Source organism: Mustela lutreola, chromosome 1, assembly GCF_030435805.1.
Source record: "Mustela lutreola isolate mMusLut2 chromosome 1, mMusLut2.pri, whole genome shotgun sequence".
In the NCBI taxonomy this organism is placed as follows: Eukaryota; Metazoa; Chordata; class Mammalia; order Carnivora; family Mustelidae; genus Mustela; species Mustela lutreola.
This window is the reverse complement of record NC_081290.1, coordinates 215,820,741-215,848,631: the sequence shown is the minus strand read 5'-3', so window position 1 is coordinate 215,848,631 and position 27,891 is coordinate 215,820,741. Positions and strand designations below refer to the sequence as shown.

The following is a 27,891-nucleotide window of genomic DNA, read 5'->3' as shown; positions in this document are numbered from 1 at the left end:
GAGAAAACCTGTGAAGATTCATAGACTGGCCATCAGTGAGAACTGCTATCAATTTTTATGGGTGCAGTGGTCAGGATACTCTCATCAAAGTAAAAGATAAATGACTACATTTTGCAGTAGTAAGAAAACAGCATTGTGCCTGGTAGCTTTTTTTGCATTCAGGAGGCAATGTATTCCAGGAATATTGGCACAGGAGGCTTTCAGCTTAAGTGGAGCCAAGAGAACGGCACTATAGTAGACATGGCCACAATCCAATCAGCCCTTCTTCTTGGGACATAGGATTCACAGAACCTAGAACATCAGAAGTGTTGGTGGTAGAAAGAGATGCAATCTAGAACTCAGAGAAAGTTCTGGAGGGCATAGTCACAATGCAGGACCCTGGGACTTCAGATAAGGCCATGCCCTCTGTAGCAAGGTGTTTTATAACCTTCCATAAACAGATCTTCTTGTGTTACAAGAACACAGTAGAGAAAAGAACACTTGACCATGGGATACCAAGTGAGTAGGCATTCAAAACTATTAATAGCTCCGTTTTGTCATACTTGTCAAGTTATAAAATCAGATGGTCTGAACAGTAGTCCACAGTAAAATGGAAATGGTACAGATTTCAGGACCAGAAGGCTCAAGTAAGCCCTGTGTGCAGTGGCCAAATTCACTAGTTGTTAAGTTTTGATGTTGAGAGTTGCTGGGTTTGTATCATTTGCTTCCCAGTGTAAACAAAAAATATTGATAACCTCAATACGTTAAAATATTTTTCATAAATCAACAATTGTATTGTTTTTATTTCAATAATTTCCCTTTCATCTTTTTGACCCATACTGCTTCTATTAGTAACCCATTCCTTTATTTGCAAATTATGTATTAAAGAATAAAAATTCATAACAATGAATATAAGTTCCCATGATATTCTGTGTAAAATCGTCATGGATAGTTTTATAAACTAAAGATCAATTGTTTAACCAAGTTGTAAAGAATTCAAATAACGTCTATATTAGGATAAAAAATACTAGAAATTAGGTGAGTAATATACAGTGTGCTTGTGTAATTAAGTTTAGGGTCAAAGCAAAATTTTAAAGTAAAGGACTTACAAACCAAATTCCATTTTATTTAATTTTCTGATATAGGACTAGGAAACTCCACTGGCTGAACCTTATGTCTTGGTTAAATCACTGGAATCTTTAGGTATCTTATACAATATCACAAATGTGGCTCAATTAAATAATAAAACTCAGAAACGCAGCAGCACAATATGTGCCACATGGATGGAAAACACATTATGACAAATGCATTTTCTGAGCATTACAGTTCAACACCTCTCATCTCTCATGGTCTGCATCTTGTTTTTGCCAAAAAAATAAAAATGAACCCTGAAATATGAAACTTCTTTCATCTGTGGACTTTTGTAACTTCTATAGGCCACTGAGAACTATCTCAGATTTTAGAGCCTATCTCTTCTGGTCCAAACACTCAGTGTGTTTCAACATTATTCATTGCTGTCCTGTCAGATTTATAGAGAAAATGTTAGAAGCAGACAGTAACATGGCTCTATGATAAACCTTTGATGAAAATGAAGGTTCTGATTTAGCTAAATCAGTAAAGGGAACATAAAAGGCTTGATTCTGAGGATGTAGCTTGGCTCTATAGAATCTAATTAGTAGCAAATCTTCAGGATAGTTGAACAAAAGTATAGGAGCATTTTTACTGGTTTACATTAATGGGATATATTAGATATACTCCATAGTCCAATTCTATGCCAAGTGGTTGCCGTAATGGTATGTTATTAGTAGTCAGCCTTGGTTCATCTTTCTGTCAACAACTGGAAAAAAGAAAAAGAAAAGAAAAGAAAAGAAAAAGAAAAAGAAAGAAAAACCGGGATCACTGGGGAAAATTTATCAAAGTATCAAAATTGCAGTGTTTTTCATTGGCACAATAGTCCTCTATGGTCTGGTGGATAATCAATCCACATTCAAATTTCGTGAGGCTCTGCTAATGCTTGTAGCCACTGATGTTGCATGGACAATACCTCTTAAAATCTTGACACACACTCTTTCTGTAACATCAGACCACTTGGATTGCTTGTTTTGTTATTGAAAATTTATAGTTTCCTGGGGATCTCTAGGTAATCTTGGTTCTTTTAAGAGATCATTGAATCAGGAATTAGTGTTCTCAGGATCATGGCTAACATTTCAAAAGATAAAAGATTCCTTTACATTATAAAATATGGATGTTGTGATTTCTGGAAATACTAATAATTTGATATGTGTGTTTAGAGGTATAAATAACTATGAAAAGATGAGGACTATTTGTTTTTTTCCAATGTAGTTAATCATAGCATAAAACTAGTGCCATGTTATTCAAATAGAAGACTCAGTGCTGAGTATTTACCTTTATTATGCCTCAATCTAAATGTTATATATAGTTTGATAAACTTAACATTTTTTCCATATTTACACTTTATCACTTTATGGAGTCATGTTCCTTGAGTTCTAATAATATAGTTAACCTTTCAAAAATAAATACATAAAAGCAGCACCCAAAGATTTTTAGATTTATTTATCTTGAGAGTGAGTGAATGAATATGTGTGGGGATGGGGGTGGGGAGGGACAGAGGGAGAGAGAATTCTCAGCAGAGTCCACACTCTGGAGCCTGACACAGGGCTCAGTCCCACAACCTTGAGATCATAACCTGAGCTGAAACCAAGAGTCGGGCACTCAACCAACTGCACCAAGCAGGTGTCCATCAGTGTCCAAAGATTTGTAACTGGGTTTTAAAAAATAAACCTATTTTGCTCTAAGTTACACAACATACAGAAAGGATACAAAAGGAATTAAAGTAAAAGACCAGAAAAATACAAATAATAATCCAAAGGTATTTATAAAAATCCAAAGGAATTTTTTGTGGCATGCCACAAAAGTTAACTTTGAGGCATATTATGTTATTGGGATATATAAGTAATTTTGTAATTTTAACATCTGAAATTCAATAGATGGTATAATAATTAAAATATTTATCTAATGCATTAGCATAAATATATAAAGCAAAAACCAGGGAACCATATATAAGAATATAGTAAAATGCTTAATATATTTGGGGAGTTTAAAACCCTTCTCTCATTACCAGGAGCTATGAGGTGGGGGAATTAAGGAGATATTGTTTAAGGCTATAGACTTCCTACTAGCAGATATAGAAGCCCTGGAAATCCAATACACAAAAGAAATGATAGACAACAATACTATAGTATGAAGCTGAAAGTTCCCAAGACACTAGATCTTAACTGTTCTCTTCACAAAAAAGAAGTGAAAAATTATGTGACATGATAGAGAATTAGCTAATGCTAAAGTGGTGATGATATCACAGTATATAAATGTATCATATGAATGTTAGATACCTTAAGCTTATAAAACATTATATTCCAATTATTTCTCAATTAAAAAACCAGACAAACCTATAAGAAAGTAGACAATATCACCAGTATTTAGCAATCATAAGTTGATAGTCAAAGAATAACTATAAAACTCTAAGTCACACATTCCTTTCAAGCATAAATAGCACATTTTAAAAATTGACTATATCCTTGGTAAGAAACAAATTTCAAATAATTGATAGGATCAGATTATTTTCTCTGCCAAAATATTACTAAACTGCAAATCCATAACAAAAACATAGTTAGAAATACCTGATACGGTTATAATATATAATTCATGAAATAATTATCTAATATAATATAATTATATAAGATAATATATAATTCATAAAAAATTATAATTCAAGGTTCAAATATGCAACCAAATGGAAATCATAAAAAAAGTTTGAAAATAATGAGAGTTTTATTCAGACAACAATATTATATACAACAATTTAAAAACCCCAAAACATGGCTAGACACATGATGCATAATTCTTCTAGATATAATGTTGAGTGAAATAGCTTGGTTTAAAAATCCTTATTATTTCATTTATATGAATTCCAAAATTATTCAAAACTAATCTATAAAGATAGAAATTAGTCCTGGGATCACCTTTGACGGGTATCAATTCTGAAGGGGCCAGAGAAAATCCACTGGCTCACTGCATTTGTTTTTTCTTTTAATTTCAGAAAAAGCATTTGTTTTTTTATCTTGATCTAGGTAGTAATTAAATGGATATATACATAAATAAAAATTCATCATGCACACCTTATGTGTATATGTGTATACCTTATGTGTAAAGTACTTTCTGTACTTTATAATATATATAACTTAAACTTTTTTTTAATTTTTTATTTTTTATAAACATATATTTTTATCCCCAGGGGGACAGGTCTGTGAATCACCAGGTTTACACACTTCACAGCCCTCACCAAAGCACATACCCTCCCCAATGTCCATAATCCCACCCCCTTCTCCCCACACCCCTCTCCCCAGCAACCCTCAGTTTGTTTTGTGAGATTAAGAGTCACTTATGGTTTCTCTCCCTCCCAATTCCATCTGCCCTATGACCCAGCAATTGCACTACTGGGTATTTACCCTAGAGATACAAACGTAGTGATCCAAAGGGGCACGTGCACCCGAATGTTTATAGCAGCAATGTCCACAATAGCCAAACTATGGAAAGAACCTAGATGTCCATCAACAGATGAATGGATCAAGAAGATGTGGTATATATACACAATGGAATACAATGCAGCCATCAAAAGAAATGAAATCTTGCCATTTGCGACAACATGGATGGAACTAGAGCGCATCATGCTTAGCGAAGTAAGTCAAGCAGAGAAAGACAACTATCATATGATCTCCCTGATATGAGGAAGTGGTGATGCAAGATGGGGCTTAAGTGGGTAGAAGAAGAATATATAACTTAAACTTTTAAGAAAATATTTATGTCAACAAATTTGAAAATGTACAAGTTCCTAGAGAAATACAGCTTACCAATCTATTCCAAAAAAAAATTGGAACTCGAGTTATATTGTAACCACTGAGTATTGGGACATCAAACATGCCTCCCCTCTGCCATGTGTGAACAGACATGGGGGCGTGTGTGCTCACACGCATGTGCGTGCGCACACACACAGACACACACAATCACAATACTGACACAAATGATACTAGGTATGTTCTGTCCAGTATCCACAGTAAGGTAACTTGTAAAGAGCTAAATGGTGAGAAAAGGGACATGGGGGAGTTGACAAAATTGAAACAGGTTGAAAAACGAAGGACCATTAAAAATTGGGTGTTATGGTTTGTCTCCCTCCCAATCCCATCTTGTTTCATTTATTCTTCTACGCACTTAAGCCTCCATGTTGCATCACCACTTCCTCATATCAGGGAGATCATATGATAGTTGTCTTTCTCTGCTTGACTTATTTCGCTAAGCATGATACGCTCTAGTTCCATCCATGTTGTTGCAAATGGCTCTTAATCTCACAAAACAAACTGAGGGTTGCCGGGGGGAGGGGGTTGGGGAGAAGGGGGTGGGATTATGGACATTGGGGAGGGTATGTGATTTGGTGAGTGCTGTGAAGTGTGTAAACCTGGTGATTCACAGACCTGGGGATAAAAATATATGTATATAAAAAATATATGTTTATAAAAAATAAAAAATAAAAAATAAAAAAAAAATAAAAAAAAAAAATAAAAAAAAAAATTGGGTGTTAAATGGTTAAGTGATAGAGTAAGAATTTGTCCTAATAATAACTGTTATATATTTTCTCCACAATCTTCAGTAATGCAGACCAGTTTATGAATTTTTGTAAATCATGCCATAAGGATATACATACAAAATTAAAGGAGATAAATTTAACACCTAGTGTCAGTACCCACAACTCCTGAAGCACAACCCAGGAAGTCGACAGTTTAAGTCCCATAGAAATTTTCAGAGGGCCTTTCAAAGTTCTTGTTTTCTGCCATGTATTCTTCTGTGTATGGGAGGATTCATTTACTTAACATCTATGGGGGCTAAGAACAATCAGATGACATCTCAGTGACACTACAGTGATAGGCATTCTTTCAGCTTCATAATGTAAATGCTGATCTTGTGATAAGCACATGCAAGGAGAGGTGAGGGTCCATCGCAGATAGGAAAATAGACTAAAGAATTATATTATTACCTCCTTTTTAGGTATTCTAAGCAAGTCTACCAGGCTAGGAGTTTCACATGGGCAAGGAATGTGTTGGTCACATTTGCATATGTTCATCCTTAGGGATATATTAGAATACAAACATTACATTTTTGCACTGCACTTGGATGAGTCCATAGAAATTAGAAATCTCCATTGAAACATATTTATGTTGCTTTCATGACTAAAAAATGTGCATGAAATTCAATGTGATACACTTGAAGTTATGTTAAACTTATTTTTATATATTTTGAATTCAGAATAGGTAATGCTTCATTCTGAAACTATATTTCCAGACATTTTGTTGGGTACTTTTAAGCCACTAAAGTCCTCATCTCCCCTATGGGGTCCTAGGAATCCTCCAGGGTTCTGACTCAGACTTAGATTCTAAAGATATTAACCATATTTCAACAATTTTTGTTGTATTGATTGCATAAAACTATATTGTGTTTGAATGGTTCTTCTGAAGGGAAAGTTTCGGAATTATCTGTCACTAATTCTATGACTCTTCCATGTGGTTGAGATCTGGAGATTGTTATAGGTGAAGCTATTAGGCACTGAAGCTATGTAGCTGGGCTTTCTTTAAATCAATGCATTTTAAGTATGAGGCATATAATCTCTAATTCTAAAACAGCCAATACAGTTGCAGAGCTTTAATCAAATTGGATGAGAGAGGGAGAGCTGTTGATTAAGGCATAATTCAATTCTAGTGACTCTGGGATATTGATTGTTTTTATGAGCTCTGCTTTTATAAGTTAAATGCTAAATAGTGATGCTGAACTAGTTATGTGTTATTTGTATTCCTATCACCTAGGCCTTTGGCTTCACATTTTAATTTTTCTTCCTTTTCAATTATAATTTCCCATTTTATTTTGCCTTGGCTATGAGTTCCAAGGTGCACTTTTCTCAATATATTTGAGTAAACTCCAACCCTCCTTTGTTTTCATTTCATCACAGAACTTTTCATGTATCATTCCAGAGACCTACTTAGTGCATTATTGAGGAATTTGGTGTGTGTGTGGGGGGGGGGAGGCGGGGATGCTGATTATTTATTTTAGAAAGCTATGAGACAAAAGACGACCTGCTGCCCTAAGGTTACAACCTCTTCATGGGATACATAAGAATTCCTAAGGCATAGTTAATTGAAGGAGGAATTTTCATGTTTTCTTCTGAATTACCCATCTCCCCTCTCCCTTCCACCAAATTTTCAGGAAAGAAAGGGGAGAAGTATACTAAAGACTAGTTTATGTGGCTGTATCCTGGGTTGGGACCAGGGCATTCTGTCCTCAAAGGAAACAAGATCATTACTGGTAACGTTTTCTTTTCACAATTCTCTGGAGCCAGAAAAGAAGGGCTCCTTTTGCTCAAGTTCTCTTTTTCTCTAACTCAATTTTTCCTTCCCTTAACTGTAAACTTTCTGTGTAAGACTTAAGTGGAAAAATAGGTACCCTTAAATAGGTATTAAAAGACTGCCTAATTTGAAACTTCTCTTGATCACTAAGTGGAGAAAACTCCATTTAGAACACTAAAATGCACTTTCTCAAACCAATAGCTTAGCTTTTATTCCAAATTTTATTTTTGAATGTCAACAGATAAATACTACTTTTCTCTCTCTTCATGACTTCTGTAACAAAATTTAATCCACACTCCAGGAAGAGGTAGTATAGGTCAACTGAAACAAAGGTCATGTGTTCAGAAGGATAAAAATAGAAGTGCATATTATTAGCTTATTTAAAAACTGTCGCCACTTCACTAAGACTGGGAAGGAAACAGTCTGTGAAGCTTATCTATTTCATAATCCACCAATATGTTCACAAAATAATGTAAGCCAAATATGCATATCTTTTGAAACGTGCTGAATTTGTCCAATAGAAAAATATAGCCTAAGAAAGGTATCTTGAGACACTTCTTCTTTACTGCATATTCATGGATAGAAAACTTAAATATGGATTCAATAAGAAGCTGTACTTCACAGGCAGCCATACTCAGTAACTACGTATCTAGCTCCTGACTTATAGCTCCAGACTTTATAGTTAAAACAAACATCTCAAATCTCTTCCTGAAGTAACAGTGGCTTCGATTCAAATTTTTCAAGACTTTCCCTGATGTTTTCATTGTATACTTGTCAATAAAGGTCATTTGTTATTGGATATATAAAATTACTTAATGTATATAAATTAGCAAAGACTTTTCTATAAAAAGACAAAATAGAAAAATATTTGGTATTTCCTGATTTAGGACTCAATAAAACAGATCTGAAAACTTACTCATGTTTCTTCTTAATGGTCAATCTATTCTAAATGACTTTAAATTCCTGTCTCTATTTGTATGTTTTTATAACCTACCCTGAATGTCAGACAAATATGTAATTATTCAGATAAAACAGGATGTGCTAATTATGTGCCTATGTATGTATACATATATACATATAACTTGTGCATGTTTTATATATACTATATATATTATATACATGTTATATATATAATCCACAGTGAGGAGGGTAGAAGGTAATGAAGCAAAAGTATTGAGAACAAAAAAATTAAAGTGGATGAACTTATTTTTGTTATATGTAGATGAATATTTGGGGAATCCAAAAAAATGTCTTATAAAGTATAGGAAACTTATGAAATCTATGTAGGAGGCAAAGAGGAAGCAAAAGAGGGAAGAAAAAGTAAAAGGATATGCTTATACATTTAAAAAAAGAAAAAAGAAAGAAAAGGGATACAGGAAACATTAGAAGAAGATTGCACTCCTTTTGAGCGCTGGCCTATATGGAAATTGAATCTATGCCTTGGGCTTAATTAGCTTAAGCAATTCAGCGAGTGTGCACTTATACTGCATGAATTAAACAGAAGGTGTACTTAATGTGAGGCACTCTAGATGCCGAGCTTGAGTTGTTGAACAGTATGTATATAAATATTCATATCTAAAATATTTTTCTTGATTAAAAAGTATTCTGTGAGTTTCTGAAAGTTTCTTAAATAAAATTCATTCAGTTTCATAAGTCATGAAAAGAAAAGGAATTGATAAAATTAAAAAAAAAAGCAATATATCAAGCAAGATGGCTGAGTAGGTCGTCTTCCAACATATCCTCCACTTGACAACAACAATTAAATTTGGGATCCTTCCATGGACAGAAGTGCCTTCGTGGAATCTGTGGGATCCAACACCACAGACTCGGGACTTAGAGTCTTGCCCACGCATGCACTGAACAATAGGCAGACAGATTTTGGTACCAGCTACAGACCCTGAAGTAGCCTGTGGAGCAGCTCCAGCCTCTCTTAGCTGCAGTCTGGAAGCCCCTGGAGAACACTGACTTAGACAACCACCAACATACAAGAGAACCTTTGTGGAAACCCAGCATCCAGTGAAATTCCAGTCCCCCACTGAAGGAAAAAAAAAAAAAAATTGAGACTGGGTGCATTTGAGAAGGTAAGAGGAACAGTTTGACTTTAACTATGTCACCCCTCCCAAAAGGCAGCACAGGAGCCATCAGGAGTGAGGGAACATGAAGGTGTATATGGGAGCACTAGGTTTTCCCAGATGTTAGGCCTGCTGTCAAAAAGTCCCCTTTTTCTCTCCCCCACTCCCCCCATTCAGAGTACTGAACTAAAAGCTACATGAAAATGGTGGAGTTTGAGAAATGGGATGAGAGTGGCTGGGAGAAGAGCAGCCATGACTCAGAAATGTGTCAAAGGCATGCAGATCTTACTAATAAGTGTGTCATGAACTCCATTAGGAAACTTACACACAAGCCACTGGGATGCCCCTGACTTCCTAAACTGGCCTATCCAGTGCTTGAGATGCCTAATCCACAACTCTTCTAACCCATAGCAGACTCCCTGCACACAATCCCGACTGCAATGAGAGGGAGGTTTGGTAGACAGTTGGACAGCATGTTCAGAAAACTGGCTTGAACCTGTGGGCCAGGAAGACCCACAAACTTTAGCATAGCCCTTGAGAAAGGAAAAGGGAGGCTGTTAGCAAATCGGTCTGGAAGCACAACATATTAAAACCTATGGGATGTTGACCAAGCGGTTTTAAGAAGAAAGTGTATAATAATAAAAGCCTGCATTAAGAAAAAACAAAAATCTTAATCACTAACTTTATACCTCAAGGAACTTTATAGAAAAACAAAGCCCAATGCTAGCAGAAGGAAGAAAAAAACATGGACTGGAATGGAATTAAATGAAACAGACAAAAAAGACAAAAGATCAATGGAACTAAGTTGGTGTTTTTTTTTGTTTTAAAGCTGACAAATCTCCAGTGACACTAAGAAAAAAAGACTCAAATCAGAAATCAAAGAGGATACATTACAACTAGTGTCACAAAAATCAAATATCATAAAATATCATAATATAATATAATATAATATAATATATATATTATATCATATTATAATAAAATATGATAAAAGGCTACTATGAACAATTAAGTACCAGCCAATCAAGAAATAAACTGCTAGAAATAGATACCTTACTAAGACTGAATCATATAGAAAATCTGAACAGATCAGTAATGAGTAATGAGATTGAATCAGTAGTCAAAAACCTTCCAACAAAGAAAAGCCTAGGATCATGGTTTCGTGGGTGAATTCTACCAAACATTTAAAGAAAAAATAATACCAATTCTTCTAACTCTTCAAAAAAATTGGAGAGAAGGGAATACATTCATGCTTATTTTATAAGGCCAGCATTACCTTGATACCAAAACAAAATAAGGACACTACAAAAAACAACAGGTCAGTATTTCTGACGAGTATTTCTGAGGACTGCTCTTGAAGGCATTATGCTAAATGAAATAAGTCAGAAAAAGACAAATACTGTTAGATCTCTTTTATGTGGAATCTAAAAGAGCTGAACTCCTAGAAACAGAGAGAGATTAAAGGTTGCCAGAGGCTAAAGTGTGGGGGAAATGGGGAGGTGCTGGTCAAAGGGTACAAATTTACTATTAGAAGATGAAAAATTTCTGGGCATCTAATTCACAGCATAGTAACTATAGTCAACAGTATTGAACTATATATTTGAAAGCTGCTAAGTAAGATATCAAATATTCTCACCACACACACAATGACCTTTATAGGAGATGATGGACCTGCTAATTTTACAACGTATAAGTGTATCAAATTAGCACATTGTACACCTTATATTTACACAATGTTATGTATCAGTTGTATCTCAATAATGCAGTGGAGGGCAGCATTATACTTAAAGTATCAAACAGTTGAAGGGAAGGGAATTACCTTTCACATGTATAAGATAATACATAAAACATCCTTGAAGTAATTTGGCCAAGTTCTTAAAAGAGAATTTTTGTCAAGGAATACGTTTTTAAAACATTACTGAAAATTGAAAATATGACTTCCTCCTTAGTTCACTGAGAAAGACTGCTCTCCACTAATACTTTAAAAGTCAGTCCATATTTTAGACAGCAATTTTGACATCATTTGCTATATAAAAACTATCTACTGTAGTCTTTAAATGATTTAGTCAGTGAGTTGGATTTTTAGTTTTGCTTGTATTTAGGGCAGAAGTTACAGTCAGTGGCGTGGAAAGCAAATTATGATTTAAAGACTGTTAAGTACTCTTAACTCTAATAAAATGGACAAAAAAAATGTTTCTGAAACAAAAAAGGAAGTGCTCTGGCAAGACACTGAGGCTTTAGAGGAGATGAAGATTTATCTGTTACACTATTCTATCAGTTTGTATCCACAGTCAAATGTAGTGGAAAGGGAGCCTATTATGCCCTCTGAGTATAATAATTCAGGTAAGAGCAAAGCTGCCAGCCTTAGGCAGATCAAACAAGTGGTCCTGGTTTGTCATCCTTGTTCCTCTCCACTTTGTTCAGCAGACCCCTCATCCATCAGGCTCTCACATTTCATGATTGATTCTCTCCCTCTCAACCCCCTTTACTTCACTCTCTATGATCTGCTAGATGAAGAAATTATCGTAAAACCAGCACGTATTTGTTTCATCGGGATAACCCAGAGTTACCTAAAATTTTAGGACTACCTTCAGTGCACCATTTTGTTCCTTCCTAAAAGCTCTGGAAGTTGATCCTTCTACCCCTTACTCCTTAACTTGACATTTTTCTACTTCCAACAGTTTCTCTGTATTCTCAAGATTGATTCTCAAGATTGTATTCTCAAGCTTCTCAACCAATCTGTATTCTCAAGATTGGTTATAGGTGTGAATAGAAAATCTAATTATTCCAGAAGTTTTTTCAAAAATTTTTTATACTTCTATCTATCTTATATAATGGAATGCATTTTAAATATTATTCCAGGTAATACAGTAACTCATACACAAATATATATACATATTTGTAAATACGTATGTGTAAATGCATGTATGTGTAAATACGTAATTTGTATTTTTAAAAAATCCCTGATCTTAATTAGTTGCTGGTCTGCTTAGCTCCGTATAGAGAACAAGTTCTAAAAATGAAAAAATTGAGTCTGCTGGAATTCCACTAATTGCAACTCATCTACTGAAAACACATATAGAAGCTGAGAATGTAAAGATCTGTTTGAAGGCACTGGAAAACTAACAAGGCAATGAAAAGACGCATAGAAATGAATGCCATATAGAAATGACACACAATGAAGGACACATAGAAATGTTGCTTTTGGTACATACGGGACCATATTGTCTCTAAGGTATCGGTGCATTCCAGGAAAGCATCTGTGAACCAAGGAAGGGGAAGAATGCTAATAGTCTTGAATGTCTAAGGACAAAAAGTAGAGTTGAAGGTTATTCATTGGGAGAATGTCATGGGAAATCACAAGCACTCTGGACAGAAACACCAAATGGATACATTATAGGATTAAGAAAGAGATACAAATAGAACTACCCTTAAGGACTGAACGCAAAAATTTACATTACCTTATTCCCTGAGATTATATTTATGTGATCCAAGTGGCTAGTGCCTCTAGCCATCTGCCAGAAGCAAATGTAAATTTTCTCTGAAGGAAGATAACATTATACATAGCCTCTAGTCTCCCTCCCCCCAACTATATCTAAGAAAATGCAATGTTCATCACTCAAACAAAAATAATCAGGCACTGAAGGATAGGAGATGAAGCCAAAATCCAAGCAAACAGAAAAGACAAATCATTAAGGTCTTGAAATAAAGGATTATTACACAGAGATTTTAAAATAACTATTTTGAATGTGTTAACAGAAATAAAAGTGTCAAAAATCTGTTAGAGAATGGGAAACATTTTTTTTGAAAAGGAAATTTCTAGAACAGGAAGGTACAACAATAAAAAGTGAGAATTTACAGTGTTTAACAGTTGTTAGACACAGATGAGGAAGGCACTGCAAGATGGGACATGTAAAAATAATGGGGATGAAGCCCAGAAACACAAAATGCTACGTACATTAAAGGAGAGCTACTGAGGATGCTGCTTTTAAAGAGTCAGTGATATGTGTAACTGAATTTCTAGGATATGATCTTGTGTATGAAGGACAGAGAGGATGGAGAGAAAGGAAGAGAAGGAAGAGAAGGGAAAAGGATAAAGAATAAAGCAGAAGCAATACTTCCTATATTAAGGACTGAAGTTTTGTTTTGTTTTGTTTTCAGAAAGAGGAAAGAGTGAGCTGCAGATGCAAGAAGTTTTATGAATCTGAAGTGTGTTATAGGGGCATCTGGGTGGCTCAGTGGGTTAAGCCTCTGCCTTCAACTCAGGTCATGGTCTCGGGGTCCTAGGATCGAGCCCCAAATTGGGCTCTCTGCTCAGCAAGGAGCCTGCTTCTCCCTCTCTTTCTCTTCCTGCCTCTCTGCCTACTTGTGATCTCTCTGCAAATAACATTATTCATAGAATAAGGATGACTCAGAAAGAGTCTGGGCAAAATAGGCATGTAATAAATTTCAAGAGACTTATCGTATTATTGTATTAGCTCATCTAACTCAACAACAGTATAGGCACTATATTATTTTTTCTTCTAATTTTCAAATGGGAAATTAGGATTGAGTAATTAGGATTTTTTCCCCCCACATTCACACAGAGACTAAGAAGTGCCTCTAGAACTGCAATGTTTGTTTGATATAACAACCCAAACTCTAAACCATTCTATTCTACAATACTTCAATCATGTTGACATATAAATTTTGGCTCAAAAATTATGACTTTCAAGGTCTATCATTTCATAAATACTATTATATATCCAGATAAGTGTTGTAGTTCTTTCTATTCACCCACACATCCATTAACACACATACATTTATTTAGTACCCTCAGTGAAGTATACACTTTTATAGGTGTTTGGGTTACATTAAGGCCAACTGTGAAGGGTCTGAGATTTTTTCCCTACTTGGAAGCTAATCAGTTAATCTGTAATGATTTCATAGATGTGGACAAAGAAGAACTCCTGGACCAAAGACAAAGGAATTTATTATTTCTAGAATAGCAGGCAATATAAATGTGTGTTGGCACCAGCTCCCTTAGTCCTAAAGACATACAGAGAGGCAGGGAATGGCTTCAGAGCAATCCGTGCACACAGTGGGTTTGCATTACTCCTGCAAAAGCCCAAATTCAGTCAACTCCAATCTTTTACAACAGGATGCTAGCAAACATGCCCAACTTTTGACCTGCTGGGAGATACTATACTTATTATATTGGGAAACAAATAAACAAAAACTTGCCTTCCATTTTCAAGGAAGATGCTATCTATGATATCTTCCAGGACTGTTTGCTATACAAGAATCCCTGAAAAAATATATATATATTCCAGATCAAAAGGCTACAGTGCCTCGGCTTATAAGAAGTGTAGAAATGAAAATGACCTGGAGCACCTGGGTGGCTCTGTTGGTTGGGTGGCCAACTCTTGATTTTGCCTCAGGTCATAATCTCAGGGTGGAGCCTGCTTAATAGGTCTCTATCCCTTCTCCTGTGCCCCTTCTTCCACTCACTCGCTCAACCAAACAAAACAGCAAAGAAAAAACTGAAAATGGGCCATGCAGAACTCTCTCAATAATTAATGGACAGACAAAAGTTCCTCCTGGTGAAGCTTATATTGTAAGACTAAAACAGTAAATATAATAAATAAGTTTTTAGCTTTAATACAATAAGTGTTAGGTGGGGAAAAGAGTAGGTAAAGGAGGCTGGGAGATTAGGCGAGTGCAATATAAATTTTGGTTGATCAGACTAAGTCTAGATGAGACTGTAAGATGAGCAAAGAATCAAGCTATTGAAGGAAAATTTTTTCCTTAGTATTGCATTCTCACCTGCTTTTATATTAATTTTGTTGTTCTTGGGAAGAATGAATACAACTAAGAGAAAACAAGCTCATAATGTTGTTGATTGTAGATCAAGTCTTCACAAGAGGGTAGTTAAGAATATAGAGGAGGAAACCTCTCTTAACCAGCATTTTTGTATATGGAGTTTATTAGATATAGGAGTATATACATAGATTTGGGGTTTGATTAACAGCTGTATTCAAGTCCCCCCAAATTTGAGCTGTTAAAGCAATTCCAAAGTACATTGGCCTATTTTATAACCCTTTTGGTACCCATTCTCTTATAAATGAGAAACCAATTTTCTCAAGAGAAGCAAACAAACAAAACCTCCTTTTGAGTCCCCAGAGATTCAAGCTGACTTTGCAAGCCAAGCCCAGGAGGTGAAAGTGTTTCTAATCTTGGCAATGCACATTTTCCTTGCTTGTGAGATCTTTTCTGGTCATTACCCATGGTGCTCTCTCAACTCACAGTTAATTCATCCAAACTGGCTTACATCCTCTGGGACCCAACAGGGAAGTTTGGGCCTACTTATGGCTGCAGGAAATGCTATTCTGTGTATTTTCAGTGAACAAGAAAATGATGGTTTGGATACTGTAAAATCCTGCAGTCCCTTGAGGACAATATACTTCACATAAGGCAGGATGATAAAAAGATACAACTGATTTTTACACTGATCCACCAAAGTGAATTCTGAGGCGTAATATCATTAGAGGAAATGTACACCACCATGTAATAGGATAATATATATATATATATATATATATATATATATATATATGTATATCTTATATAAATACCTGAATTAGGTTTAAGGATTTGGTGAAAATTAATGTACTTTGTATAACTTACCAAAATAAATGTCCTGCTGACTCAGCACCAGGAAGATTACTTGCTTGACAGAGAGTGTAAGAAATATAGTTCTGGGTACAGAAATCTCTTTTTATCACTTATTTTTCAAAATAAAGTTATATTTATAACCAGAAGTTTTACAAACTCTATAGATTCTGTAGCTGCTAACTCCTAAAACGATTGCCTAATGGTGCAATATTTCTGAAGTGTAAATTAGGCTTTCGGTTTCTGTCAAAAGTTGCATCAGTATTTTCTTACACGTATGAACACATTGATTTGCATTCTCAGATAAAGGCAGCCACTTATCACAGAGTAAAATGGAAACCTAGTTTTCATCTGCAAATCATAAGAAGGACATAATGGTGGATGTTGTTGTGTAAAGGACTGTAAAATTAATTTGTGTTCCAATTTATTTAAGTATTTTACATTTTGTGGAACTGACTCTCAGCATTTTCATCATATTCTACTGCACTAGGACTTGGGCATTTAGGAATTAGTCTTGGAAAATCAAATAAATCTACTATCTAAAGAACATGATTTTCAAATTTTTGTATATTTTTATAATATTACATCATGTCTCAACAAACTGAGATAATCCACTGGAATATAGTTAGCATTCATAAATGTGAGAAACTGGAAGAGGATAGCATATTAGAGAGGCTACATTTAGGATGCTGGAAGACAGCTCTACTCCAAGAATGTAATTTCTTAAGAAGTTTGCCTATCTCCTGAATTGGGGCCCTGAAATTTTTCAGACATCATAACATGAGGAAAATGTAGGGATAATGAATGCACCAGGAATTATACAGGGAAGCCCAAGAAAGCAGTCCCTGAGAGAATGGGAACTCTTGAGGTAAGCCTTATGATCATCTTTGTTTCTGTCTGCACAGTATTTCTAAATGTCTATAGCAAGATGGAACCCTAGCAGGACAGTAGTTCTGCTGTGAAGGATGAAAAATCAGACTTGGGGATAAAAATATATGTTTATAAAAAATATATGTTTATAAAAAATAAAAAATTAAAAAAAAATCAGACTTTGTAGCTACTGACGGAGCTGGGATTAGTGAAGCAAAGAACTGGACAGGAGGGTCCCTCTACCCCCATAGCTGAAGTCTAGGTTTGCATACACAGAGTGAGACTATGCAAGGCTTAGTAGAAAGCAGTTGCATTATAGGACAGAATTTGTAACAGCAGAGACCTGCCCCCATTAAGACAGAAAGAATTCCTTAACACTAGGAAAAAACTGAGACACAAGAAAGGCTTACTTTTAGGAATAAGGATGCTCTCAGGAGTACAAGCTACTCTAAACATCCCCCCCCCCCCACAACCACCAACAAGTTCTCAAGGCAAACTCAGATGATCTAAGGAAAGACCAGGTCTGGAGTTTGAATCTGATTACAGTGACTTGGACTTGCTGCAAATTTATCCTGACAAAGGGTAAAACCAACATTACACAATGTAAGCCCATCAGCCATTATTGAACTGCCTAATACAACAACTCAGAAACTTTCAGAGGAAAACAATGGACACAGTACCTTTAAATTATGTCATAATTAATGTCTGGTACACATGAAATGAGACATGGAAAGAAACAGAAAAAATGCAATTCATAATCAAGAGAAGTCCAAAAACAGGAAAAAAACAACAACCCCATAAAATGTACAAATGATTTGAACTCCTATATCAAAAAGGAAATATATTTATGATGTATGTTCAATAAGCATATGTAAATATCACACTATCATTAGTAGCAGAAGAAATACAAATTAAGACCGCAATTAATCACTACTTTACACTAAAATAAAAGTACAATAATGCCAAGTATTTGGCAAAAATGTACTGCAACTGGGAATCCTCACACGTTGGTGGGGATTGTGTAAAGTACTCTAATGAGGTGGAAACTAGTTTGGTAGTTTCTTATACATTTACCATATTATTCACCAATTCCACTCACTCACAGATCATTCTAAAGGAATGAGAAGTTATATCCACAAAGAAGGCTGTGATCAGAAGGAGCAATCAGCGATCAGAAAACAGATCTTCAAAATTCTGAGGAAAGACCTTTTTGCCTACTCTTGTTCCTAAAAGCTATGTTTAAGCTCTTCCAGGAACATGTGCAGAGCTGTCTATGTGGGGGCTGGGGTAGGTAGCTGCTACAGAGCTAAGAGCTGAAATTGCGGGACATCAGTCACGATTTGCCTCCAAGTCTTTTTCTGTTAAGTCATAAGCTTCAGTAGGCGCCAGACTTCCAAAATTGTTACAACATACAGATTCTGCCAGTGCAATTGTTGTAGAGGTTGGGAGACGGTTTCCTGGTACCTCCCACTCCGCCATCTTTCAAGAATCCTGTTCCTCATACTAACTGGTTAATGAAGGTTTAAAAAAAAATTTTTTTTTTCAGGAAATAACAACGTGGCTGGGATATATTATCCTTTTAATGTATTTCTTGAATTTGATTTGGTAGCGCTTTGTTTAGAATTCACGGAATAGTTTTCCTTTCTTGTAATATCTTTATAAGTTTTATGAAAGGAGCTTGGAGGTCTTTTTTCCATTTTCTAAAGTACTCTGATAAGACTGATTTACTCTATAAAAGCTTAAGGAATTTACTGATAAAGCTACCTAGGCCTGGAGATAATGTTGTGGTAAGTTCTTAGTTACAGATTCCATTGCTATAATATTTATTTAGATTTTCTAATCTTTCTTGATCATTTTTGACAATGTATTTTTCTAGTCATTCAACAATTGCATCGAAATTTAAATTTTGCTATGTTGAAGTTTTACATTAAAGTAATATTCTCCCATTATCTTTTTTTCCCCCTCCCATTATCTTTTTAATGATTTTAGAATCAGTATTCAAGTCATCATTTTCTTCCAACCATGGTCTTCCACTTTTTTCTGTTGGGTTACAAGTTTAGTCAAATAACTTTTGTATTTGTTGATATTCTCTATTACAAGTTTGTTTTCTTTCTTTTTTTTTTTTAAGATTTTATTTATTTATTTGACAGAGAGAGATCACAAGTAGGCAGAGAGGCAGGCAGAGAGAGAGAGAGAGAGAGGAGGAAGCAGGCTCCCTGCTGAGCAGAGAGCCCGATGCGGGACTCGATCCCAGGACCCCGAGATCATGACCCGAGCCGAAGGCAGCGGCTTAACCCACTGACCCACCCAGGTGCCCCACAAGTTTGTTTTCTATATTATGGTTTCTTACTTCCCTTTTCTCATAAAGTTGTCCAGCTTCTTCTGATTATAGATATTCAGTCTTCAACCCTTTTTTTTATAACTACAAATTTCTCTCTAAACCCGACTTTATTTGAAACCCACGAATTTTTTGATATTTCATTATCAAAATACATTTCCATTAGAATTGTTCTTTGATTTATATAGTGTCTAGATATATATTGTTCAATTTCCAAACATTTGAGGATTTCCTTGTTATCTTTTATTATTTATTGTAACTTTTACTCTATTCAGAAAACAATCTATATAATTTAACTCATTTAAAAACTGTTGTGACTATTTTATGACCTGACTTGTTATCAATTTGATAATCTCTCCAACTTTATTTAACAATATTCTGCAACATGGGGTGCCGGGTAGCTCAGTCAGTTAAATCTCTGACTCTTGGTTTTGGCTCAAGCCATGATCTCATGAGTCATGAGATAGGGGTCCCCACTGGGATCCATGCTCAGTGCACAGTCTGCTTGCGATTTGCTCTCTTCCTCCCCCTCTGCCCCTTCCCCAGTACATACCTTCTCTCTCTAAAATAAGTAAAATCTTTTAAAAAACTATTCTGCAACTCTTCTGTAGAGCTTTTTCTTCTCTGTAGCACTTTCTATAATGAAATGTACTAATTGCCTTAAAATTTTCTCTAGGTTTTTGATTTTCCATCTGCTTGAGGTATCCATAATTAAAATGGATATATTAAGATCTTCCACTATGTAAATTTTCCTAATTTTTTTATTTGTGTTTTATATATTTTTTTAATTTTTTATTTTTTATAAACATATATTTTTATCCCCAGGGGTACAGGTCTGTGAATCACCAGGTTTACACACTTCACAGCACTCACCAAAGCACATACCCTCCCCAATGTCCATAATCCCACCCCCTTCTCCCAAACCCCCTCCCCCCAGCACCCCTCAGTTTGTTTTGTGAGATTAAGAGTCACTTATGGTTTGTCTCCCTCCCAATCCCATCTTGTTTCATTAGGAGAAGAATAAATGAAATGTGTTTTATATGTTTAAGAGTTTTGTTATATAGGCATATATGTATAGATGGATAGAGGGATATTTAGAAGTTTTTTTAATCTTCCCATTGCATTGGTCATGCAATATTATGACATACACCCTGTCTTATCGCTAGTGCTTATTGACTTAAAACATATTTTCACTTATAGTAATATTGCCATAAAGGTTTTTGGGTTAATATTAGTGAGACCTTTTGGGGTTTTTTTTGGCCATAATTTTGCTTTCAATCCTTATATGTCCTTATATTGAAAGTATACAATATATAGTTTAAATGCATATCCATGCAATGTGTAGTTTAGGTTGTCATCCATCCTAACCATTTTATTCTGTCAAATGAATATAGTCCAAGTAATATTAACATGCAATTGATGTGTTAGAAAACAAATAGAAGAGGGATTAAAACCGATTTGCTTCTCCTGCATTTTACTTCTCTTTATTCTTGTTTCTCTGAAAAAGTATTTTTATTATAATTTTTATTATTCTTATTCTGCTATATAAGCTTACATAAATTTATCTTGAAAGTTATACATTCTTTAATAATCCTTAAGATTTTATTAATTTGAGAGAGAGAGCACAAGAGAGAGCAGAGAGCACAAGTGGGGAGGCAGGGGTTGAAGCAGAGGCAGGGAGAAGCAGAATTCCCCAATGATCAGAGAGCTGAGGTGGGACTCAATCCCTGGACCCTGAGATCATGACCTGAGCTACAGATAGACATTTAATGGCCTGAGCTTACCCAGGTCACTCTCATTCTTTAATATTCTTGTAGTCATTACCCTAAGGTGCCAGTTACTTAGCCACTATCTCCTAATTCCAAAATTATTCACTTTTACTCAGTTCTCTCATTCTGGAGCTGGGCTGCTACAGGTTGCACTTTTGTTTTCAGAGAACCACCAGGGTTTTGCCTTATAGTGTGACTGAGAGGTAGAAGTAGGGGAGGACAGCATTTTCTCTACTATTTTTCTTGTTGTTACTGTGGGCATTTCTCCACAAATGGCAACAGCCATCAGTTCCAGTACATAGTTTTTAAAAATATTACCAGATTCAGCTTTAGCATGAGGCTCACACATACCATTGCCAGACAAAGCCTACACCTTAGAAATCAGAGTTCCTGTTAAGTGAGGCCTCTGTGTACTCATCCTCGAGTACATTCATCACAGTCCTAACTCATAGGTTAAAAGATTAAGTAATTTAATGCATATCTAACACTTGGAATGGTACTATAAAACATTATGTGTCATATAATATAATCTATTTATATCAATATCTAACATATACATGTACATGATTATATATATATACATATCCATCCCTTGACCTTGAAAGATATACTCTATAAAAAGTGATTACACAATCCTATTTATTATGGATTCCCTCAATTATATTTTTGACATTTGAAGAACTAATTGATGTTCCAGAATCATCATCACCGAAGCCAGATCTCATTGTTACATGGAGTATACGTTGAACCAAAAGAGAGAGATTGGACGGAGTAGGGACTATCTCAGACATCACCTAAAAGTTGATTTTGTTTGTTTTAATGTGTCCTAAAGACAAAGTACTGAAACACAGTTCCTTTTGAGTTTCTAGTTAATTAAATCCGAATCAGTTTAGTCAAAAATAGTCACTAACTTGTTATTATTATTGTTTTTCAATTAATGGACAGAGTTCTTCTTTTGCCAATTAGGCTATCATTAACTTACTGGGATTTACCCTAATCCTCCCAGACCCCCCCACCCCAGTCTGAAGTAGAAGAGTATTGTAGTAATTCAGCAAGGATATTTGAAATGAGAGTATGAAGTTTTAGGTTCTAATTTCATAGGTGTTATTTCTTAGGTCTGGTATTCCTGGTGGATCAGAAGCTACTGACATCATCTGGGAGCTTGTTAGAAATGCAGAGATGCAATTTTCAAAACAGGAAGACTTGGATTTTTTGAAATTACCAAAATTCACTGGAATTGTGAATGTGGTGAGTGATGGAGAAATGGATTTCCTTGTACATAACTTGAATTAAATTAAGAAAATATGACTCTTAAGAAAGTGATTACTTTTTTAAAAAAGTCTAAATAAATTTAAAGTAAATAATCATATCTCATCCTTAGAAATAGTATAAGCAGACCTTATCACTTTTGGAATCTTCAGAAAATTGTGACTATTAGAGGAGTTGTGAAATTATACATAAGAAATATACTACATATCTTTATAGGTTCATGCGTTAACAGGTAAAATAAATTAAGATTTATCACTTAAAATTCATTAATCAAAGAGTAAAAACATGGGCAAGTTTGACTACTACATGTGATTTTCAAATGAATATTTAAAACAATGCCAAGCAGCAATCACTCATATTGAGTCTTGACTTCAAAGGCCAATTTGTATTCAAAGAAAATGTTATTCATAGCAAGAATTTTAAATTATAGTGTGAAAAAAATTTTGCTTCAGTTATAAAACAAATTATACTAGTTGTTGAGAGAATGGCAGAGATTTCAAGGAACATAATGTATAGAATTAGATAAATTATTTAAGGTTAGTTCCTAATTAGGTTTAACAATATCAATAATTAACAATTCCCCAAACTCAACAAAAGTGCTTTATTCTTTTCAAAGAGTTTTTTATTTCCTTATTAGATGCTCACATCAAGTCCCCAAGGTTACTTGGGAAAATGTTACCCTCATTTATTGGGTAAGAAAAGTGAATGGTGGAGACATCTGCAGACAGCTTGTTTTGAGTACTATCATCTGTCATCACAGGATTACAATGGAATTAATGTTACAATTAATTACTTGTTATCTCAGTGCCTACCTCATAATCTGTGAGATATCCTGACATTTTACTGCATGTACCTCACTTTTGTCTGGATTCACACGCCCTATAATAGTCTATGAAATCAAGTTTACAAATCTATCACAATTAAACAGAAGAAACAAGAACAAATCAACAAAATCCTAACTATCATGACTAGATGGTAAGGAGTCACGACAAAGGAGAAATTCTGTCAGTCATTTTAGGATAAACAAAGGGAAAGCATGCTCTTTAACTAAAACAATAAGCATCTCACTGGCCCACAGAGAGGGAGAGGGAGCATGAAGGAAAGAAAACACAGACACCCCCAGAAAGGAAGAGAAAATGAAGACACTTACCAGCAAAAAAAATTAATATGCATCGCTCCCTTTGAAATCAGATATAGACCACAGGAAGGCATTGGGCAGCCAGGCGACTAGCCACTGCCAACATTTTAAAAATTAAAAAAATACCAACAGCCTCAAAATGGGCAGAAAAATATCTCGAGGGACAAGCACAGAGGCAGTCTTAGCAGAAAAATGCTTTCTTTCATCATCACCATCTTCATTGGTATTGTTAATATTTTGAATGTACTAGGTTTTATGTCAAGAGCTTTAAAAACATTGTCTACTTTGCTCTACAATGCAGTTTCATGAGGTAATTTATTGTTTTGTGTTCTATAGAAAAGAAAACTGAAGAGCTGAGAAATTGAGTAATTTGCCCAAGATTAAATAATCAAATGGATTACAGTCTGTGTCTCCTCTAGCAAAAATTACACGCTTCTACCTTCAAAGCAAATTTCCTTTCATAACACTCAGAAATATGATGGCGCACTTAACAGCAACTGCAGGTTATCCCAGGAAAGCAGATCACTTTTATAGGAGACCTCCTGTGACTCACATTGGAATTGCCCTCAGAACAATGGCTTCCCAGTGTGAGAGGAAGACTGTATGTAAATGCTACCCTAAATTTACGGAGGTCAATACTTGAATCATATGTCTTGACTCTCACTATGGACTGCATGTTATGTCCCCCCAAAATTCATACCTTGAAATACTAATCCCCAATGTGATAGTATTAGAATGTGGGACCTTCTTGGAGGTGATTAGGTCATAAGTGTGGAGTCTCCATTAATGAATTAGTGCTTTTATAAAAGAGGCCTCAGAGAGCTTTTTCAGCCTTGTCATCTGAGTGCACAGTAAGAAGATGGCTGTCCATGGACCAAGAAGTAAATTCTCACCTGACACCAGTCTACCAGTTGTCCTGATCTTGGACTTCCCAGCCTCTGGAACCACGAGAAATTAATACAGGCTGTTTGTATGCTGCAGTCTCTATGATATTGTATTATGGCACACTGAATGGAGTAAGACAGCCCTCTACCATATTAAGTGAGGATTTAGAACTTTTCCTTGTTCACGAATTCAGAATCTTTAACTAAGGAAGTTTGAAACTGTCAACACTCATTATTACCAAATCATTCTCACACACATTCTCACTTTTTATTAAATCTTAGCCTTATTAAGGGTAAATACCTAGGATTAACCCTGCGTTTTGCTATTATTACTGACAATTCCACATATGTTTTTCCTATTGATTATGTATCTCTCAGAGGAAAATTCAAACATATTTTCAGTATTTTAAGATTTTTAGTTTACCTATATATAATTTTATATACAGCTAATACATACTTGAGCCTTATAACTATTTGAGACGATTTTTTAATTCTGCTAACATGTTTCCATATCTTACCTTTTTTCATCTTTGGCTCTTATCTTCACATCTAAGTCTATGCACTATGATTATATGACCTTATTTCAGAGAAGCCATACTTTTTCCTATCTTAATCAAGATGCCAAGTCATTTTATAACATCTTTTTTAATATAACCTTTGAACACTTCATGTGCCAGGACCCATGTAGGTGCTAGTGATGGAAGAGGGAACAAGACTTAAATCCTACTGTCAGGGAATAAGCAGTAAACGAAAGTGGGAGACTCAGACCAGTCACACTGATGGCCCTTGTGTTGTTTTTATTTTACACTATCCCTTCACAGCTACTTGTGATGGTGAATTTTATGCATCAAATTTGACTTGTGCCACCAGGTGTCCAAATAATTTGGTCAAATATTCTAATGTTAGCATAGAATATATTTATGAGTGTGTCCTTGGATGAAATTAACATTTAAGTTAGTAAGCTGAGCAAAGCAGAATGCTCAGTGCTGGCTGATGCTCTGTATGTGCACAGCTGGAATGGCCAGCCTCATCTGCACATGGCTTTAGGGGTCCCTTTGTAGGGACCTAGGCTGGCAGTGTGTACCTGAGCACCTGCACAGGCGCCTAGGCTAGGACCTGGGCTCTTGTGAGGGAAAAGAGAGAGAGGGAATGGAAGGATCTGGGTGGCTGGTTCCCACAAATGTGAATGCCCTTGGGGCAAAAATTGTTGAAATCTGTAGGGGGTCCAAGACATTTGCTAGCCATTAAAGTGGCAACATCTGCAGGGCTGGCTGCAGAGCAGATCCATGAACCTCCATAGCTCCCACTATGTGACCGCTGTTGTTAGCCCCTGCTTTTCATCTTATTCCTAGATCTCTCCGTAGTGCTCAGCTTTGCTGGAATGAAACCGAGGTGAGACCTTCATGTGGTGCCCTGCAAGTCTGAGGAAACTGCCACCCAACCCTATCTTCTGTTTCTAATCGAGGGAGCTCTTTTTAGCTGAGAAGTTCCCTTTTAGCACAGTGCAGTGCTGCCTTGGAGAACAGGATGACTGCAGGTAAGTGAAATGGTCTTCCTTCTAGTAGGATTACCTTCTTAGCAGTCATTCTCAGGTCTTTTTTTGTTGCTGCAGTGACTTGCTAAAAGTTTCCTAAGAGCTGCTTTTGGTCTGGGATAGCTGTCAGTCTTTGGGGGAAGATGGAGGCAGGTCGTCATTTTGGCGACAGGACTCCATGAATCCTTTCTCTCTCTGTCACACACACATGCACACACACACACACCTGGTTTTGTATTAATTAATGCACCCTAATACAGGTGCAATGTTTTTATTTTGTTTTTCCTTTTATGCATTAGGTAAAGGAGAAATCTGTCCAGCTTTTGTAATTGTGCACAGATTAATTGTGGCTTGTCATTAGCAGCACTCATTACCCACTTTGGTGTGTCAGATCAAATACAATTCCTGGTCATATAAACCTGAACTTTATATGGTACCTGTGATAATTACATCTTATGGAAAGAGAAGTTGACATTCAGAGTATGACATGACAGCTTATATAAGCCTACCTAGGGTGAGAAAAAAATGGGTGATTATGAGGGGTGCAAATGTTGTTCCTATGGCATTTCCATTTCTCAGTGAATTAATCATTCACAACTCTGAATTTATAAGTGTCTTAGGAGCTTGCTTAAAGTGTTTCTACCTCTGAGATATTAATATGCTCCTGGTATGCTGATAAAATCAATGTGCTGAGCCAGCAAAGGGCCATATCTGAAGCTTAATAAATTCATCAAGATAATGAATTTAATCCCTACAGGCTTCTTGGCAGTGTTCTTGTATGCACTTTTCAGCCAGAGAGGTAGAGGAATCAACATTTCTTTAAATAAGGGGACTAAACATTTATTTTTCTTTTCAAATTTCTACCAATGGATGTAGAATGCAGAAGAGAGAAAATCAAAGAAAATAGGTATTCCAATAGTATGAATAATTTAATGTCTAATTTGTTTAATTAAAAAAATAGAAGGTAAATAATCCCTAAAGACTGACCTATGTAATTATACAGTGAATAATAGCATAATTAGCACTAGAATATAAAATCATCAAGGGTGGTAGTGGTAAGTAATTCAATTCTGTATTCCTAGAGCCAAGCATGATATCCCGCACATAGCAGATGCTTAATAAATATTGTGGAAGGGACAAATATTTTAACAATAGTGAACTATTAAAAGAAGACTGATAAACACATTGCCTGATTAAGTATTTTTATTCATGACCTATGTTGGGCACAATCTCCTAGTATTTTCCCCTTTTCCCCTAGAATAAAATATCTAGATTTTAGTTGGTTACATGGTCATCAAGAATAAAGTTTCCATTTCATATTTTCTAAGTAGAGTCTCTAGGTAACAGTGTGCTAACCAATAAGACAGAAGTGTTCTGTAACAAATTCAATAAATTATTTATAATCTTTTTTTTTTTTTTTAAACCCTTCTTTGCTTACATCCTTGAAATACAGACATGATGGCAGGAACTGTAGCTCCCGTTTTGGCCTATGTGGATGAGTGCGACATCTGGGGGTTGCAGAGAAATGAACTGCAAAGAGATGGCGTCTCTGAGACCCTAATGTTACAGGGTCACCAGAGAAGAATCAAACTGCTTATTTCTTAACTTCTATACGTGAAAGAAATAAACTTAAAGAGTCGCTCTCATTTTATTGCATTTAACGCTCACAGCTGCACATAACTTCACAGAGCCAAACAAACACACCTAATAGAAAACAGCAAAGGGAATTTCTGCTTTATTGTGTTACATCTACTAAAACCTGACAGGAGGGCTAGTGAGAAAAGACACCACAGAAATGCCTTCAGAAGTTAGAATTCAACTGTGGCTCGAGTGTATTTGTGCACAGAAACAGAAGCAGAGCAGGCCACAGATGGTCTGATGAAAAACATCAGCATGATGGAACAAGAAAAGAAGAGCCAAG

At 35.6% G+C, this 27,891-nt stretch overlaps 1 long non-coding RNA gene across 1 annotated transcript; it reads left to right on the top strand.

Annotated features, from left to right (window-relative positions):
• The first annotated feature begins 372 nt into the window (after positions 1-372).
• LOC131820753 (uncharacterized) lies at positions 373-27,573 on the top strand. The gene is made up of 4 exons (XR_009349767.1): positions 373-498; positions 22,261-22,393; positions 25,789-25,973; positions 27,424-27,573. It is a non-coding gene; the product is annotated as an uncharacterized LOC131820753 (long non-coding RNA).
• The last annotated feature ends 318 nt before the right edge of the window (positions 27,574-27,891 follow it).